Source organism: Protobothrops mucrosquamatus, unplaced genomic scaffold, assembly GCF_001527695.2.
Source record: "Protobothrops mucrosquamatus isolate PMUCROS unplaced genomic scaffold, P.Mucros_1.0 scaffold5858, whole genome shotgun sequence".
Lineage (NCBI taxonomy): Eukaryota > Metazoa > Chordata > Lepidosauria > Squamata > Viperidae > Protobothrops > Protobothrops mucrosquamatus.
In genome coordinates this window covers 1-14,756 of record NW_015391703.1, presented here as the reverse complement: position 1 = coordinate 14,756, position 14,756 = coordinate 1, and positions in this window count along the sequence as shown.

The window sequence follows — 14,756 nt, the reverse complement described above, 5'->3', positions numbered from 1 at the left end:
GGTTTAAATTAATTATTGAAGCAAGGTTTTGGACAATACTTCCATAATAATTATAGGAAGGTGTAATAAAAATGCAGAAAGAATGAATCTGATTCCCTTTAAATATGTTGAAATGGTAACTCCCAACTTTTGTAGCCAGTGTGGCCTTGATCAGGAGTTGTCATTCCAGCATACCAAGAGGGAGAACCATATTTAAAGAAAGCTGTTTTAAAAGAACTCTATTAGGGACAAATTCTGGAGCAAAACATCAGCCTAAATCAGGGGTCTTCAAACTTGGCCCTTTTATAATTTGTGGACTTCAACTCCCAAAATTCCTCAGCCAGCGTGCCTGGCTGAGGAATTCTGGGAGTTGAAGTCCACAAGTCATGAAAGGGCCAAGTTTGAAGACCCCTGGCCTAAATGGAAGAGGCCCAGATGTGTTTTTCATAATATCACATAAGCATAGTCTATCTATAACCAACAAGTGAGTCTATGCTTATGAATGGAATGGCTTAGCAGCATTTCATAACTGTATTTCTCTGTCCAGAACAAAGAATATAGTTCATTCCCATCTAAGATTGTTTGATTGTATTGACTTTTCAATACAATTGCTAACTGGGCTTTTCACAAAACAGTAACTTAAAAGTTTTATATCCATATATAGAGATGGTAGATTAGTATATTATCTGTGAAAAATTCTTCTATGGTACGAATTGAATGGGTGAATTCTGTAACCTTCCTGTTCTTACAGAAAAATATAATTGGAGTTTTTTAGGCATTCCCAGAAGAATCCAGAACTAAGCTATTGGCCAGCAGTGTGTGGATTTCTAGGAGTTGAAGTCCACACTTTAACTGAGATTGAAAAACATTGGCATATAGGCCATCTAACCAAGCAATTCAGAAATCTATTAAATTTATGTAGCTAGAAAATAATCATTTCCCACATTTATAACATAGAAACTGAAAGTTGTCTTTCCTATAGATCTTATTTTTAATGAATATATAACAATTTGGATATGTCATATTTTGGCATTTTACATGGGGACAGGGTTATGATAATACAGGGATGACTTTTTTGTGAGGAAGAAAACTCAGATGGATTATTTTAACTTTTCATTTGTACACTGGTCTAACACTTCCTGCATCGTAATTATTAGTGCCTCTAAATTTGTCTAGTGAAGGACAGTTGCATATAAATGCACACAGTTTCACATAAATCGTAACATTTTCATTTTTCCCCATGAATATTTTTAGTTTTTCGAGCAGTGGTATTAACAAAAGGGATTGGGACTGAAAGCCATGACTGATCCACCTCCCTACCTATCAGAAGGAAACATAAATCTCCCCAAATCTCAATCTCTCTCCCTCTCTTTCTCTCTCTCATAGTATCTGCTTCATTTTATCAGGGTTCAGAGATTAAATAGGGTCAGATCTTTGGATAGAATAGAAACCATTAGTCATGTCTTAGACATGTCTAGGAAGTCACCACAAGACAAGCTCAGCTCGAAGGAGGTTACCTTTTTACCTCCCAAAATGCTCGTATTTGAATGGGTGATTAATTATAAAACCCTTTTAAGACTGAACATGGCATTAGCAAATCTAAGAATTATGCAGGTGTTCAGAGCACAGCTTCCTTGCAAAGTCATTTTTGGGTTGGATCCACAAGTAGAACTTCAAGAGACTCCAAGGAATAATTTGCTCCAGGGTTTTCCACACAAGCTGGTCTTCCTTTCAAATGGTATGTGTGTGTGTGTAAATAATAAGTTATCTAAGGCAGTGCTTCCCAGCCTTATCCCCTTGAAGAAGTATGGACTTCATTTTGGGAGTTGAAGTCCGCACATCTTCAAGTTGCCGTGGTTGAGAAACATTGATCTAAGGTCTCTGTATACATTGTACATAGAAAAGAGCTATGTCTATATAAAAAGTTCTGATGTCTTTTGACTTCAGTGACAAAAAGGTCTTCATAAAAATAATAAAAAAATATGAACAAGTAGCTTCTTGCAGCATTATTGTCAGTTTTATGGTGGGTGTATATATATATTTTTTTTGTTTAAAACATCTATAAAGGATATATAGACAGACATAGAGAATGGGTACAGCTCAGGGCAGATAAGCTGTTTGTGCAGAAAGTTCCAGATTTAATCCTTGATAGCTTCAGTTCTCTCTTCCTGTGATTGTCAGAATATATTCCCTCTTAATGGATAGAGGTAGCCCTTGACTTACAATCATTCCTTTAATCCTTGATAGCTTCAGTTCTCTCTTCCTGTGATTGTCAGAATATATTCCCTCTTAATGGATAGAGGTAGCCCTTGACTTACAATCATTCCTTTCAACAGCACTGAAAAAAGTGATTTACGACCCAGTCCTCAGACCTATGACTTGCAGCATCCCTATAGACAGATCAGAATTTGGTTGCTTGGTAACTGGCATAGATTTACAACGGTTGGAGTGTCCCATGGTTATGTGATTGCCATTTGCAACCTTCCCAGGTGGCTTCTGATTGGCAAAGTTAATGGGGGAAGCCAGATTTGCTTAACAATTGCAGTGATTCACTTAACCACCATGGCAAAAAATGGTTGTAAAATTAGGTGCAACTCACTTAATAACCACCTTGCTTAGCAATGGAAATTCTGGTCCCGATTGTGGTCATAAGCCGAGGACTACTGTACATGCCATCTTTCAGACCTAATTGAGACTGGCAAGAATTGCCACATTCTTCTCTCTAAATATTGAGACTGTAAAATAGAATCTGAATTAGCAAGATCTAAGTAGATCCAGCCAGACCCCTGTAGAGATGTAACATGCATGGAAACACCTAAGGAAGTGGGAGCCACTCCCCTGTACACCAACTTTTTCAAAGTTGGGACCATTAAGATGTGTGGACTTCAACTCCCAGATTCCCCAGCCAGTATGCTAATCCCATAAGACCCATAACTAGGAGATCCCCACCCAGTTCCCTCTGATCATGTTTATTGATGCTATAATGCAACTACATAATAGGGAAATTGACTACTGTGGAATCATGCAATAAGAAAATGGTGCTACTGTTTCATTAAACTTAGCAATTGAGTCTATTTAAAATAAACTATAGCAAGGCAGCCATTCCAGAGAGATAGATTTGCTTGTTACACAGGAAATGATGCTGAATTAATCAGCAAACAGAATACAGATTAACAGAGTTGGAAGGGATCTTAAAGGTCTTCTAGCCCAACCCTCTGCTAGAGCAGGAGATCCTATACCATTCCAGACAAATGGATGTCCAATTTCTTTTTGAAAACCTCCACTGATGGAGCATCCACAACTTCTGAAGGTAAGCTGTTCCACTGATTGTTCTCACTGACAGGAAATGTCTCCTTAGTTCCAGGTTGGATCTGTCTTTGGAAAGTTTCCACCAGTTACTTCTTGTCCTGCCCTCAGGTGCTTTGGAGAAGAGGTCGGCCCCCTCTTCTTTGTGACAGCCCCTCAAGAACTGAAAGACAGTCATCATGTCACCCCTAGTCCTTCTCTTTGTTAGATTATATATACTTATTTCCCTTAACCATTCATTGTTTGTTTAGCCTCTAGTCATCTAATCATTTTTGTTGCTTTTCTCTGACACTTCTGTAAAAAAAAACCTTGAATTTAGCATATGCAGAAGGGTGTTGGTGAAAATATCAATTCTCTTCAGTTAAAGTCCAAAACATATTTTATTTCACAAATATAATTTTTTTTGTTTTCATAAAATCTAAAAAAATGTGACATGTAGAGATACTGACTCATAGATCACTAATAAGCACGCAAAATCTAGCGCAGAACAAGATTTAATCTTCAGAAAACTCCCTACCCCAAAACGGGAGGAATGCCTCATAAATGTATATAAAGAAATAATACTCTCCATTTTTACATGGAATGAAAATAAAACAAGTCCCAATTCATACCATGGCTTTGTATATTCCTGCTGAGGGAACGTCTACGCTTGAGGGAAGAGTTCACAATGTAGATATTTCAAAAATGAGGGAATACTAACAGTGACAAAACTTGGGGATATTAAAGAAAAAAACTGATTTCTTTCTGTGTCCATCCTCAGAAAATTTGCTTTCAACTGAGGTACTTCTGTTCTTCCTTTGCCCAGGGAAAGTGCAATAATAATAATAATAAAAAATAAGGATAACGTATCAGGAATTTATTTTCTTTGCATTCTGAGCAGAAGGGGAAAATGATTAAGCATAAAAGAGGTTCCCTCATGGCTGTTTGGTGAGTTAAACCCTTTTTTCCAAAAGATCAGTGTAATCAATGTACGCCAGCCTCTCTTCCACCACAGAGTCAACTACTTTCCCCGTCTGAACTGATTACTCCTCGAAGCTGGGACCAGTCTGTGGTGTGATGGCGAACGGTTGGCTCCTCCGTAGAACTGGGTGAGTCTTGGGGCTTATTGTAAAGGCTCCAGACGTTTCGATGCTTTGGACGGCCTGCATGGAGAGAAGGGGATAGTTTTCCAGATGCGCTAGCCCAGCACCTCTATTGCAGCGGTCCCCAACCTTTTGGGCACCAGGGGCTGCTTCTGTGGAGAGAGGTTTTTCTGAGGATCTGAGGTTTTGTGTGCTGCCTGCATCCCACGGATGGGGCTACGTTTGTTTGCGCGGCCCGGTTTCTAGCATGCCATGGCCTGGGAGTTAAGGACCCCTGCTCTAGTTGCATGGAGTCTGGTGGGCATCTCTGGATTAGACTCACTCACTCTCCGCCAGGCCTTGAAGGCCTTGAAAGACAGATTGAGGTTCTTCTAAGCAGTTTCCTTTATTGTTCCTCACCTCTAGAGAGGAATCTTGCCAAACTAAAACAGGCTATTAGCCCCATGAAGCATATACAGGTAATCGTCAATTTACAGCCATTTATTCAGTGACTGTTTAAAGTTACTACGGCACTGAAGAAAGTGACTTAGGACCAGTTTTCAGGCTTACAGCCGTTGCAGCATCCCCATGGGTCATGTAATCAAAATTCGGGCACATGGCAACCGGCATGTATTTGTGACAGTTGCCCTGTCCCAGGGTCATGGGGTCACCATTCCCAGCCAGCTTCCAACAAGCAAAGTGAAAGGGGGGAGGCCAGATTCGCTTAAAGATCGCACGATTCACTTAACTGCGATGATTCACTTTACCATCATGGGAAAAAAGATTGTAAAATCAGGCACAATTCACTTAATGCCTTAATAACGGAAACTTTGGGCACAATTGTGGTTCTAAGTCCAGGACTATCCATACTCTGGGAACTATTAGGGAGCAGTTGTCTTCCCCCTCTTCCCCCAACTATATAAACTCCCCTGTCTTTTGTTCCGTCTTTTGCACTCGCTCCCTCCTGGGCCTCTGGGCTACAGTCTCTCACGCTCTCCCAATGTGAAGGGCCTCAGTCCAAAGTTGACTCAGGCAGAATCAGCCTTCCTCCCAGGTAGCAGAATGAGGCGGTGGCCTGGATCCTGAGGGGCGGTAACAAGGCCCCAGAGGGAGAAAGCTGCAGGCCGTCTCCCTTTAAGCTTGTCTGCTGCTTTCTGACATGTAGTCCTCGAGTTATGACCACAACGGACCCCAAAATTTCTGTTAATAAGCAAGACAGTTGTTAAGTGAGTTTTGCCCCATTTTACGACCTTTCTTGTCACAGTGGTTTAAGTGAATCACTGCAGTTGTCAAGTTAGTAACACGGTTGTTAAGTGAATCTGGCCTCCCCATGGACTTTGCTTTGTCTAAAAGTCACAAAAGGGTGATCACATGACCCCGGGACGCTGCAATCATCAAAAAAACATGCCAGTTGCCAACGTCTGAATTTTGATCATGTAACCACAGGGGTGGCGCAACAGTCATAAGTGTGAAAAATAGTCATAAGTCACTTTTTTTAGTGCCATTGGGACTTCGACCGGTCCCTAAACGAATGGTTGTAAGTCAAGGACTACTGATAGTGGGAGATGCTGCTGTATCATTAGTGTTAAAGAAAAACTCAACAGTCAGTCCAGTCAGCCTTTAGTCAGCAAATGGAGTGGCACCAATGTGTTCTTCTCCATTGCTTACCTTAGTGCTTTACCTTATTTCACTTATACCCTCCAGTCCTCTTCTGTCTTGACCCTCTTTTTCCACCACACACAGTAGATAGTCCTTGACTTAAAACCATTTGTTTAGTGAACGTTCAAAGTTACAACGACACTGAAAGAAGTGACTTACGACTGGTCCTCGCACTTATGAACACTGCAGCATCCCCACAATTGCAGCATCTCAGGGTCACATGATCACCATTTGCGACCTTCCCGGCTGGCTTCTGACAAACAAAATCAATGGGCAGAAGCCTGATTAGCTTAGTGATGTGATTCACTTAACAACTGCAATGATTTGCTCAACAACTGAGGCAAAAAAGGTTGTAAAATCAGGTGCAACTCACTAACAATCAGCTTGCTTAGCAATGGAAGCTCTGGTCCCCAATTGTGGCCATAAATTGAGGAGTACCTGTACATCGTTCCCTCTAAAAAAACACCCTTAAACTTCTCATGCTCTTTTGATTTCCTCTCCAATTTCACAACTTCTGAAGCAATTTATTCCACTGGTTAATTGTTCTAACTGTTAGGAAATTTCTCCTTAGCTCTAGGTTGCTTCGCTCTTTGATTAGTTTCCACCCGTTGCTTCTTGTCCTGCCTTCAGGTGCTTTGGAGAATAGCTTGACTCCCTCTTCTCTGTGGCAGCCCCTGAGATATTGGAACACTGCTATCATGTCCCCCCTCGTCCTTCTCTTCATTAAACTAGACATACCCAATTCCAGCAAGCATTCCTTATATCCAGGGCTTTTTTTCTCATAGAACGCTCAGAACGGAGTTCCGGCACCTTTTTTGGATGGAACATCGTAGGGTAGGCAAGGCGGGTTGTATGATGTGTGTGAGTTCCGGCACCTTTTTTTTTTTTTTTTTTAGAAAAAAAGCACTGCTTATATGTTTTAGCCTCCAGTCCCCTAATCATCTTTGTTGCTCTTCTCTGTACTCTTTCTAGAGTCATTCCTCTGAGAAAGGTTTAATAAAAGGGGACCTTTTAGAAACAGAGTCTCAATAACATTAGCATAATTATGCAAAAATGGGATGATTTGCACCTTTGGAGTTAAGAAATTGAAAAAAACAAGAACAAAACAAGCGCCTTGATCTCTGCATAAAAAGAGAACCCAATCAATGTATTTGGATTGTGAATGGAATTGTACTGGTCACCATTTCTCCGGGCTGCCATTTTGTGGGAGGGGTCTTCCCAAAGTTTGTTCCCGAAAGTTTCCAGCATCCTAATGAAGCACCTGGATTTTTATATTAGCCAACTCCTCCCCTCCACAGCCACCTTATCTTCTGTAGCAATAATATTGTTGATATCAAGAGAAGCCACTTCGGCTGCTTCTTCCCGCTTCTGCTTTACTGCTTTGCACTTGGCTAGATATGGAGTTCCTGAGGAAAGAAAACAGAAAATAAGAGTCAATAAACATGGACATGCAATATTCTGAAATGGCTGCCATTCTGGGACCCAAAATTGAAAGCCCACAGAGCAGTAAGAAAAGAAGGTTACTTACAAAATGGCCCAGTCACAAACATCCCCTCTCCTGATAAATGGGGAAACTCTAGCTTGCGTAGCAGATGTAAGGCTAGAAACTGGGAGACTGAGTTCTAGTCCCACCTTAGGCACAGAGCCAGCTGGGCTACCTTGCGCCAGTCATTCTCTCTCAGCTCTAGGAAGGAGGCAATGGCAAACCACTTCGGAAAATTTTCCAAGAAAACTGCAGGCCAGGAGTCAACACTGACTCAAAGGCGTGCATGCAGACACACATATACACACAAATTATAGAGCCAGTTTGGTCTAGTGGTTAAGGCACTGGGCTAGAAAGCGGGAGACTGTGAGTTCAAGGCCCACCTTAGCCATGAAAGTCAGTTGGGTGACCTTAGGCCAGTCACTCAGTCCAACCCACCTCAATTTACGACAAGTGAGACCAGGTGCTAAGCAAGACAGTGTTAAATGAATTACGCCCAATTTTATTATCTTTCTTGCCATGGCTGTTAAGTGAATCATATGGTCATTAAGTGAATCCAGCTACCTCACTTTGCTTCTTGGAGGCTGGCTGGGAAGGTCGCAAATGGCAGTTACATGATCCCAGAGTGCTGCAACTGTCATAAATACATACCAGTTGGTAAGCAGGTGAATTTTGATCATGTGATTGTGGGGATGCTGCATCAGTTGTTATGTGAGAGCCACATTTTCAGTCCCGTTGTAACTTCGAATACTTGCTAAATGATTGATTGTAAGTTGAGGACTACCTGTACTGAAAATCGGTTGGGGCGCCCCAACACGTAATTTGAAAAAAATACATTTGGAATCAGATCCAAATTACCTTAGCAGAAATAGAATTTCTTTGCTAACAGCTCAGTCTATTTTGTTAGCCAGCCAGTAGGGTTTCCATCTATGCATTTATGGCTTAGTGTGCCATGGCAACTCAGTGAGCTGTAACCTGTTCCACAAGCCCAGATTAAAAGAAACAATGGCTTAGCCATGTGATTTTAGTACGTTTTCTTACACAGCTCCCCAGAAAGAGATTCACATAGCTCAGTCTAATAGTATCTGGTGAATTACATTATTTTATCCCACCTTTATTATTTTTATAAATAATTCAAGGAGCAAACATACCTAATACTCCCTCATCCTCCCACCACAACCCTGTGAGGTGAGTTGGCTGAGAGTCAGTGACTGGCTCAGTCACCCAGCTGGCTTTCATGCCTAAGGCGGGATTAGAACCCATTGTCTCCTGGTGATTGGCCCAAAGTCACCCAACTGGCTTTTATCCCTAAGGCAGGACTAGAACCCACTGTGTCCTGGTGATTGGTGCAGTCACCCAGCTGGCTTTCATGCCTAAGGCGGGACTAGAACCCATTGTCTCCTGGTGATTGGCCCAAAGTCACCCAACTGGCTTTTATCCCTAAGGCAGGACTAGAACCCACTGTGTCCTGGTGATTGGTGCAGTCACCCAGCTGGCTTTCATGCCTAAGGCGGGACTAGAACCCATTGTCTCCTAGTGATTGGCCCAAAGTCACCCAGCTGGCTTTCAATACTAAGATAGGACTAGTACTCACCATTTTCTGGTGATTGGCCCAAAGTCACTCAACTGGCTTTTATCCCTAAGACGGGACTAGAACCCAGTGTGTCCTGGTGATTGGTCCAAAGTCACCCAGTTGGCTTTCATGCCTAAGGTGGGACTAGAACTCATCATCTCCCAGTTTCTAACCTGGTGCCTGGCTACACCTTACATCACCTGCCACTGACCTTTTATGCCAAGACTTTCCAGCTCTTCTTTGAGAACCTCTATCTGAGCTTTGCAAGAGCGGCAACCTCCCAGGAACTTTTTGTAATTCCGCCACACACCACATTCCCGGATGTAGTGTTTTAGACACTGGATGGAGGGATGTTCCTTGTTCTTTCCAGAATGCTTATCCTACAGCAGATGAGGAGACGGGTTAACAATACAGCTCACACTAAGCTTTCCATGAACAATCATGAACAAATCAGAGAAAGGCAACCTTTATTTTTTAAATCAGTACTGAAGTGTTTTGCAACCTTGGCAGCTTTAAGATGGACTTCAACTCCCAGAATTCCCCAGCCAGCCATGCTAGTTGGGGAATTCTAGGAGCGGGTCCACCCATTTTAAAATTGCCAAGGTTGCAAAACACTGCTGTACAGGTAGTCCTTGACTTACAACGATTCGTATTGTGACTGAAGTTACAAAGGTCCTGAAAAAAATGACTTATAATTACCTTTCACACTTATGACCATTGTACATCCCTATGGTCACATGATCAAAATTTGGGTGCTTGGCTTGCTATTGGACAATAATCCACACTTGGTTAGAAAAAATGTTAGAGAAACACATAGACTATAAACCTGGATTTTTTTTTACTAGGTATAATGCCAGAAAAACTTGATAAGCAAAGTACATATTTGATTCTACATGTGATAACAGCGTCAAGAATTATATTCGCACAATATTGGAAGAACGAAGAAATACCACCAGAAGAAATAATTAAAAAAATATTAGACTGTGCGGAAATGGACAGACTTACTTTAAGGTTGAACGAAAAAGAAGAAACAGAATATTTTCAAACTTGGGACCTACTTTATCAATGGTTAGAGAAAAGATTTAGGGATTAGGAATTTAATTTGCATTAGTGAATAAGATACTCAGACAACATGTTTTTGCTGAATAATTATTATTGAATTCTGTTAAAAAAATAATAAAACTTTATATATATATATAAAAAAATGGGGTGCTTGGCAACTGGCATGTATTTATGGTAATTACAGTGTCCTGGGGTCATGTGATCACCTTTTACGATCTGACAAGCAAAGTCAGTGGGGAAGCCTGTAGATGTGCTGTGACTGCAATTCCCAGAATTCCCTACCAGAAAGCAGCCATTCAGCAAACTTCCTTAGAATTCTGGAACTGGAGATCTGATACATTTGACAGGGCCCAGGTTGAGGAGGGCTGTGCCAAGTTTGGTATGGGAATTCCCCCCCCCACACACACACATACAAGGAATAAGGACCAGTTTGCGTAATTTGGCTAAGCGGCTATCAGAATGTGGGTGAATGGCTTGAAGAGAAATGGCCCAGCTAACAGGGCCTTTAGATTGCCCAGCCTTCTGGTACTCTGAGCTGTGTTGCAGAGCAAACTGGAGCAAAGAAGAGGCCCTCACGTTCTCAGCAGCCAAGCCAATTTGACTCAGCAGTGCGGACATGTTGTCTGAAATGTGCGAAATTGCTACACAATACAAAGTTCTGCCACCACAAACCTTGCGGTAAAGCTAGCCCTCGACTTATGAACACAATTGACCCTAACATTTCTGTGGCTGAGACGTTTGTGAAGTGAGTTTTCCCCATTTTTACCTTTGCTTGCCACGGTTGTTAAGTAAATCACCACAGTTGTTAAGTTGGTAACAGTTGTTAAGTGGATCTGGTTCCCCCATTGGTTTTGCTTGTCAGGTGACAAAAGGGGATCACATGACCTTGGGACACAGCAATGGCCATAAGTATGAGCCAGTTGCCAAGCATCTGTATTTTGGTAATGTGACCGCGGGGATGCTGCAACGATCATAAGTATGAAAAATGGTTATAAGTCATTAACTTTGGTCACTAAATGAACAGCTGTAAGTAGAAGACTACCTGTATAGAAGATCCTTGACTTAAAACCACAATTGGATCCAGAATTTCCATTGTTAAACAAGGCAGTGGTTTACTGAATTGTGCCCTATTTTACGTCCTTTTTGCTTCAGTTGTTACGTGAATTACACGGTTGTTAAGTGAAGGCGGCTTCCCCCCATTGACCTTGCTCAGGGGTCCTCAAACTTGGCCACTTTAAGACTTGTGGACTTCAACTCCCAGAATTCCCAGCCAGAATTCTGGGAGTTGAAGTCCACAAGTCTTAAAGTGGCCAAGTTTGAGGACCCCTGACCTTGCTTGTCAAAAATCCCCTTGGCTGGTTGCCAAGTGCTCCAATTTTGTTCACATGACTGTGGGGATGCTGTGACGGTTATAAGTGTGAGGACTGGTCGTAAGTCACTTTTTTCAGTGCCGCTGTAATTTCAAATGGTCACTAGATGAACAGCTGTAGTCAAGGACTACCTGTAAGAAAACACACGTTTCTGAAGCCCCCTGTGTGGATGTCCCTTACCTTTCCAAGATGGTGAGAAGAAGTGGGCTCATCCTCTTCTGAGCTGGAGCCCTCTTCCTTGCTGGATTCTTCCCCCTCTTTCTCCTTGGCAGCACTCCTCCTTTTGAGCTTTTTCGTTCTTCTCTGCTGCTGGCTTTGGGTTTTTTTCTTTCCCCCAAACTCACTTCCTGAATCCTCAGAACCAAGCACAGAGATTTTTTTACCGATGCACTTTTTCTGTGACTTTGGGGCTCCTCTCTTCTTCAACTTCTCCTCCCCTTGACTTGAGTCACACCCAGAGGCGTGCTTGCTCTCCTTTTTCAGCGTCCCCCTCGGATCTCCATCCTTGCTTTCATCTGACTCACTTTCTGACGAGTGACTTATTAGAGCTGCCTTCCTGGGCTGGCCTTGATTTGTCTTGCTTTGTGATTCCCCTTCACTGCTAGTGGGATCCTGCACCCACTTCTTCTCCTCTTCTGAGCTCTTATGCTCCAACTCACTTTCAGATTCTTCACTTGTGGACTCCTGAATCCTTTGCGTCATCTTCTTATCTTCCTCCAGTTTCTTCCCGCTCGAGTCTTCCCTCTGCATGTTCTTCCTCCCCTCTCTCTCTTTAGGCCGCCTCTTGGGTTTGGAGTGATGCTGGCTCCCTCTTTCTCCCCTGGCCCCCTTTGTTCCTGCCTTCCTCACTGGACTTTGATCTGCAGAATCCTCAGAACTGCTCCTGGAATCCTCTAGAACTCTACTCTTCCTTCTGCATTGGCTGTCTGCCATCTTCTTCTGCAAATCACTTTTATCAGAATCACTTCCTGAGGCATCCTCACTCTCGTTCCCCTTCGAACCCCTCTGGGTTCCCAGCCCTATCCTCCCCTGGGCTTTGTTAGTACTAAATGACTTCTTCTCTTCACTCTCACTTTCATTCCATTCTTTTTTTTCCTGAGATCTCTTCTACCTCAGATAGATCAGTTCCTCCCTCTGATTGGTTCTTTTCCTCTCTTTGTTTATTCATCGTCCTATTTTTTGCTTTGTCTTTGGGGTCAGTAGCTTTAGACTCCTTGTCCACCTTTTTCTTGAAGTCTCTTTGCTTCAAGCTGTTCCCTTTTGTGACCTTCCTGGGTATTTTGACCTCTTCTTCAAGGTCGCTCTGTCCCGTGTCGGGGGCCTCCTCAGAGTCACTCACCACCCTTTTCTGTGAGCCCCTGTTCCCCTGGCTGATTTGCTGCTTTGCCCTCTCTTCCCTCTTGCCTCCTGAAGGGATGGCTTTCTTTTGCTCTTTGTAATTTCCTCATCGCTTTCAGACTGAGCACTGTGATCTCCAGCTCCGGAGTCTCCTTGGTCAGAAGAATCTGAGAAGTTCCTGAGAAGTTTTGGACTCCCGTGGCACGGCCTCTTCTTGGAATCAATTCCAGAATCTTTTTCATCAGAACTGATTTCTGAGAGACAAAACGAAAAAGTGACAAACAGAATCAGGTTGGGGAAGGGCAACTGTTACTCTAAAGTAGGAGAGCCCAACCAGAAGTCCTGAATCTCCAAGAGATCCCAAAGCCTTGGATGCCGCATCTGGAGAGCCCCCAAAGTTGCCATTTTAATGTGACAGAAAGGAATATTGAGAACATGGGGAATAAATCCCCCCCCCTCAATTGTCTCAATTTTGAGCTAGTTTGGTCTAGTGCAGAGGTGGGGAACTATGACCTCTTTATGATTTGTGGACTTCAACTCCCAGGGCTCAGGAATTCTGGGAGTTGATGTCCACAAGTCATAAAAGGGCCATAGTTCTCCACCCCTGGTCTAGTGGTTAAGGCAGTAGACTAGAAAGTAGAGACCATGAGTTCAAGTCCTGAGTTAGCCATGAAAGCAGGTTGGGTGACTTGGGCCAATCAGTCCCACCTTAACCATAAAAGCTGGGTGACTCTGGGCCAGTCACTCTCTCTCAGCCCAATTCACCTGTTATTGTGGGGAGACTAGGAAGAGGAAGGTGTATTAATATGTTTGCTGTCCTGAGTTATTTGTAAAAATAAAAAAGGCAGGATACCAATAAATAATATAATAAAAATACCCACCCTTTTTATCCTAGGTTTGCCCACTTCTGGGGTTCACTCCTTGCAATTCCAGCCAAGGCTGAAAAAAAGTTGCACATCCTTATGAATTTGTTGGGTTACTTGTGGCAAATAATCCAATTGTTGGTAGGCAGGCAGGCAGGCAGGCAAAGATCTTCAATTTCAGAAGCCCAGCTCCAAATTAAATATATAGCCTATACAATGCTGCTTTCTTATCATTATGATTGGTCACTTATTTACCTACCTATAACCACTATAGCCTAGTTTTCATTAGGCTCTCTATTTTTCCCTTTAATTTTTTCCAAACCATTTCTGTTTCACTTTTAAAATTGCAAAGCATGTACAAAGAACTTCTAAGAACAAAGAGGAAATGGAAATGCAGGAGGTTAAAAAAAAGAGTATGATGGAATCAACAGTTGTAAAAAGGAAATGGCTAGCCAGGAAAGACAGGTTGAAGGGGAAAATAGGAAACTAAGCCGAATAAGATAAGAGAAAAGGCACACTGAATTGAAAAGCAGGAAAAAAACTTATTTAAAATGGGGACATAACTATTTACTGAGTTTAAAATAACCATTTAAATGTCTAATTTTTCTTATTCTTATTGTATATGTGAATATGATTTAATATGTTATCAGGAAATATGTATAAGCGGACGGAAAGAGTGTAACCTCATAGTACCTCAGCCAATGGGGAAAGAGGAGGGATGGAGCGGCCGGTGATAGGAATGAATAAAAGAAGGAGATATTGTGGGTTAAAACTTTGGAGAGAACCGGGACTTCTGGTGTGCAGGCGACCTCGTCGGACGCAGCCGACAGCTGCCTCCCGCCTGTTTTCGTGTAAAAGCCGTGCTGACAGCAAGCATCAGCTGTCAAACGACTTGATACCTTTCCCCCGGGCATAAGGGGATCGGTGAGCCGCCCGGGGTAGGAGTTGAGTTCCCGAGTCGTCCTATGTGGACGATGTAGGTTAGAACTCCTCCGGAGCCCCGAGGATTCTCCGCGATCCAGGACGCCTTCGCTTCGGCGAAGCTAGAAGCCGCCGACACCG